Below are 5,928 nucleotides of genomic sequence, written 5' to 3' on the forward strand. Positions count from 1 at the left end.
TTCTAAGAAGGGGCAAAGTGTCCACACTTTGGTCTTCGTTCTTCTTGAGTTTCATGTGTTTAGCAAATTGTATCTTATATCTTGGGTATTCTAAGTTTTTGGGCTAATATCCACTTATCAGTGAGTACATATTGTGTGAGTTCTTTTGTGATTGGAACGTTTTACTTTGGCCCTCTATCAACTGCGGAAAGGACAGGTGTAAGCGTATCGTAGTGGGCCTGCTAAGTACCACAGACTGAGCATTAGAAGTAACTGATAGAGAGGCAGGTGAAAAAATCAGAAAACTCAGAATTGAATGCAAGAAAAATAGTATTTAAACTAATGAGGTGCACTGGATAACAAAGCATGGGCCTTGTTTTCCTCCTGCCTTCTATGGAGCTTGAATTTATCTCTTTAAACACATAGTTCACAGTTTGAGCTGCTTGTAAAAATCACAGTATTTGACCTTTAAAACTAATGATAAGGGCAGGTAGTGGTTTAGTTACCAGAGATATGATTTTATTAAAAATATCTATGGAAGCTTGGTTTCCTATAAACACTGGGAAAGCTGCCTTTTCTCAGATTTATAACCATAAATATCCTTTGTAACTTTTTAGATGTTTTATTTTGTCCAGTATACAAAAACTCTTCTTAACATGTCTAAACAATAAATCTGAAGTAATAGAGCTTTAGGGTAAGACTATCATATACTGTGCTGAGCGGTGGTCTCTAAATCAACTGCTTTACTTAGGATATATACTTTATTATAATATATGGGCATTTGTTCTTCAAGTTTATTTATTTGTTTTTGAATGAACTGAAATTCCCCACCTTATTATATTTCAAAAGCAAAAGCTGATTAAATGTAAGTCTTACTATGCTGTTGCTTCAAAATTGCTTTTTGTTTCAGATTCTCTTTTTCTACTATTGTGCATGTTTTATCCTAAAGAAGTTTCAGATGAGATCATTGGTACAAAACTCGGGAAGGATATGTTGGCCCTCTCTTTGGATTCCAAGTTCTATTGGAAGGCTAGGTCATCAGCTATATAGTCATATGCTAAGTGGTTTTCACTTGCTATACAATAGAACATACTGATTGCATTTCATTTTGACAGACCTGGGTTTTGGAGTTTATGGCCTACAGATTATGTGCATATTAGTATGGATTCCCCCTCTTTCAGGTCATTCAGCTCTCCTTGGTAGCTTCTCTTTCTAGCCTATGGGACACATGAACAGGCTCTGGACTGAGGACTGTAGGCAAAAGAGGTATTGACATAGATTTAGTGTCCACAGGTCTTTTCCTTTATTTACTAGATAGATTTTCAGGATCTATGGGAGTAATAGACAGAAGTAGCTACAGGGTCTATGGGACAGATAGACAGAAGTAGTTAAAGTCCTAGGGGACAAATTTCCATGAACCTTTATAACCTCAGTTAAATGGTGATATAATTTTGAAATAAGTGGTCATTAAGTATTTGAGGTTGTCTGTTAAAAGAGAGTAAGCATACTCCAAAACACATACAGACATAGCAGTTAAAATTGTGTATCTGCTTATATACACATACAGATATACATATACAGAGAGATATACATACAAACACAGACACATACATATATCACCCATACCCACAGACACAGACAAATGTATATATATATGCATCCACGCACACATACACACAGCACATATAAACACAGGTAGAAAAACCTCTCAGAGATACTCACAGATAAACACACACAGATGCATACACATAGAAACAGACAAACACATACACACACACACATTCACACACAGAGACACATAATATTGTTAATTATTGTTTTTCTTTTTGTATTAGTTCCAAAAAAGAACACTGGCCTGTAAGGATGCATACCATACATTAAGATAGAAGTAGTTGAAGCAAGAAGAAAAGAGTAAATAAAGAAACTCTTGGGTTTCATTTTTAAAATAAGAGACAAAAGCGTAATGTCAAGAGCAATAGTTGAGTAAAGCAACATCCAAGTTGGAGCAATCACAAACCAGGGAGGGGAAAACAGAATCTCTTTTAAACTCTTAGCTTTGAAAGACCAGATGAGAGTAAAATAGATAATAGAATAAAAAGAGATATTTCAGGATATTTCAGATATTTCAGTTTGGAGCCAATTTTGATCTTTCACAGAAGAAATTTGAGTGCTAATGTGTAATCAAATGTAATGCAACATGTGGTTCTATGTAGTTCAGGTTTTCAATAACTTGGGCTGTGGAGCTAAAGCTATATAAATTGAAAGGCCAAATACAAGACCAAAGGAGTTCATCTGGGAAACAAGCAGATGAGCTCCTCAGGGAATCAGAACCAGAAAAAGCTGTCTTCCTCCTTTCCCTCCTTCTTTCAATCTATCTTCTATCTATCTTCTATCTATCTATCTATCTATCTATCTATCTATCTATCTATCTATCTATCTATCTATCTATCCTCTATCTATCTATCTATCTATCTATCTATCTATCTATCTATCTATCTATCTACCATCTATCTATTGTCTATCTATATGAATTTAGTTATTTTTAGCAATTGGCTCCAAAGACTGTGGAAACAAATACAAAATCTCTAAGTTACATTGACATATATTGATAATGCTTTTTGGGTCTCAGTAAATCTGGCTTTATCTCCCCTAAAATGTCAATGTCCTTTTACCAAAGCCTTGTCCTGACTCAGTAAGGATTCATGTTACAGAGGACAATCTGCTTTATTCAAAGTCAACTAACTTAACTGATAATTTTATGTAAAATATAGTGTTCACTTTATCCAGTTGTATTTGACAGAAGATATGAGTAGTGTGATCTAGTTGAATTGACATATAACATTGAACACCACATTTGCCTATAAAGTCAGTCTAGCAAGGATGCACTCAATTGACAGGACTTTGAATTTTCTCTGCAAGCATGATAATTGACTGTGTATTTAAATGCATGTTTTAGTTAATATTATAAACTAGGAGATGTCACAAACAGAAAAACATATTTTCTTTCCTTGCTTGTCAAAAACAATGGTCTCCCACTGCCACAGGAACCTCCTGGCTTGTGGAGACAACAGAGCAGAAGATAAACACAACTAATTTCTTAGGAGTAGGTAAATGCCTAGGCCTCCTTCTTTCTCACCAACCCCATCTTCACCTCTCAGCCTTGTTCCTCAGACTCCACCCACCTCAGGCATTTACAGGTGCTACCCAGGACTAGCAGGCATTTACATTTGAATATTGGCCATGTAATGATGAAGAGCTTAAAAAACCTCATAGGTTTTACATATACTTAGGTTTGGGATCTTAGGAGGAGTGAAATAAGCTCAAACTGAGAGGGAGAGCCAAGCGACTTTAGATGGTGCATTAGGTACTTTTGTCAGCCCTGTGACAGAATAAAAACAAAGGAGGAAGGATTTATTTTGGCTCATAGTGTCAGAGAGCCTATTCCACCATGGTAAAAAGTCCTTGGTAGAGCATCACAATTCCTATCCTGGTGGGCCAGGACGTACAGAGTGAGACAGGAAGCAGATCAGCTTCCAAGGAGTCACCCATGCAAACTTTCTCTAGATATGATCTGATGCAGAAAGTTCTTACAAACTCTCCAAATAGAGCTACTCAATGAGAATCATGTTTTCAAAACCCGAGTCAGGGTCGGGCACTTGACAAATACAAACTTCCTTATGGGGATTCCCTCTTTCTACTAAGGATGTTTAGAATAAGAAAGATGTACAGAAACAAATAAAGTGTTAGCTGCCTCTCTTTAGAATTGTCATTCAGTGTTTCCTTTTTATTCTAATGGAGCCTTTTATAAGGAAGGTGAATGCAAATGCATCTCTATGTTATGGGGAATATTTGGCATTTAAGGTTTTGATAGTCTAAAATTTCTTAATAATGAAATTCATAATTGATATGCAATGCATTTTCTTGGACATATATGTGAGCAAATATGAGATAAATTTGCATGGGCCACTGCTTTCTGTGACCTTGTTCTCAAAGCCTTTTAGGAAGGCTTCTATGAGTTGGCAAAACACACAGATCTTTGAGTGCATATGTGAGATTGTTCACGAGATATTAGTGATTCAGTCACGCCAAATGTACTTCGTTTCACTTGCCAAAAGCTTTTAAGGGAGAATATCTGCTATGGGTGATATTCCCAAGGCCTGGAGCAATTGAGCACCTTACTTTTCTACTTATTATTTCTTGTCCCTTGGAGTTTCTTAAAAATTCAGAATTCCTTGTTTATTTTTATTTTTATTTTATTTTATTAGATGCCTTGGTTGAATTGCTTTTAACCTACTTAGAAGGCAACAATAAGAGAGAACTGATGCTCAGTACAATGAAGCCTTGGTCTTTCTGGCATACTTAATGAAGAATCCCATACACTGGTTTGCAATAATAGATTTGTGTATGTGACTTTTCTGTGCTGAGTTTAATGGGGCATGAAAAGAGAGGAAGGATAGGGTGTTATCTATCCTATGTCCAATGGTGGACAGGGTTCTATCTGGAATTCAGCTTGGCCTAAGGGTTAAGTACTCATGGTATATAAAAAGTGAGTTCTGTTTTCATTTTATCTGGCTTATTTATTCCTTGAGCCAGTACAGTGATAATTCAAAGCAATGCACACACACACACACACACACACACACACACACACACATATGAGTCTGCATGGCCATGGTCATCAAAGTCTACAACAGGACGTCACAGGGGATGCCAAGAAGCTTGTCAACAGGTGTGGCTTTGTTTTTGCTTGTTTGTTTGTTTTTTTCGAGACAGGGTTTCTCTGTGTAGCCCTGGCTGTCCTGGAACTCACTTTGTAGACCAGGCCTTCCTTGAACTCAGAAATCTGCCTGCCTCTGCCTCCCAAGTGCTGGGATTAAAGGCATGCTCCACCACTGCCCAGCTGTCAACAAGTGTTTTAAAGTGTGCATGCATGCCTGTGTGTGTGCATGTGTGTATTTGTGTGTGAATGTACATGTTTCTGTGAGTATATGCATGTGTGTGCACAATAAAGAGTACTTTATAGAGAATGCAATTCCTAGAATTAGGTAGGAAAGAGAGTACAAGCAACTAGAATACTTTGGGTTCTAAATGATTGCTCTTACATTGTAACGTGTTTCTTTGTGATCTGTTGAGAGGTCATTCATTGCATCATGTCCCAAGGGCTTCTCTATACCACTAGCCATTCTGTTCTTAGCAGTTCTCTAGAGTACCCCAGAAAAACATAGGACTTCTCAAAATAAGAAATATTTTTCTCTTGACCTTGTTGAGCATCAATGGCAAGAAAGGCCCTTGGTCCTGTAAAGGCTCAATGCCCCAGTGTAGGGGAATGCCAGGATGGGGAGGAAGGAGTGAGTGGGTGGGTGGTGGAATACCCTCATAGAAGCAGGGGGAGGAGGATGGGATAGGAGATTCCTGGGAAGAGGAAATGGGAAAGGGGATAACACTTGAAATGTAAATAAAGAAAATATCCAAAGAAAAAAAGAAATATGATTCCTGTTATCTCTGATATTACTGTCATTTCCATTTGTATAAAAATTATCATTTTCTTGTCAGATTATGGATTCCATCTTCTGTTTTAAGTTACTGATGATGTCATAAACATCCACTATGATTCAAATGCATAATAAAACATGATTTTAAAGCATGACATCTGTGTGAAGGTGGTGATGAGAATTAAGAAACAGCTTGAGTGACTTGGGATTTTCATTTTCTCCTTTGGGAATGGGACTCAAGGGCTTGGAAGAGAACGTTAGCTATAGAGCTGCAGTATATTATAGCACCATGGGGTGATTTCTGCTTTTCTAAGAATTCGTTCACATTTAGAGCAAATAATATTTTTTCAGGTGTTTCTCTGCCATTTGGTATTCCTCAGGTGAGAATTCTTTGTTCAGTTCTGAGCCCCATTTTTTAATGGGGTTATTTGACTTTCTGGAGTCCACCTTCTTGAGT

This window comes from Mus caroli, chromosome 5 (genome assembly GCF_900094665.2).
Source record: "Mus caroli chromosome 5, CAROLI_EIJ_v1.1, whole genome shotgun sequence".
NCBI classification, from domain to species: Eukaryota; Metazoa; Chordata; class Mammalia; order Rodentia; family Muridae; genus Mus; species Mus caroli.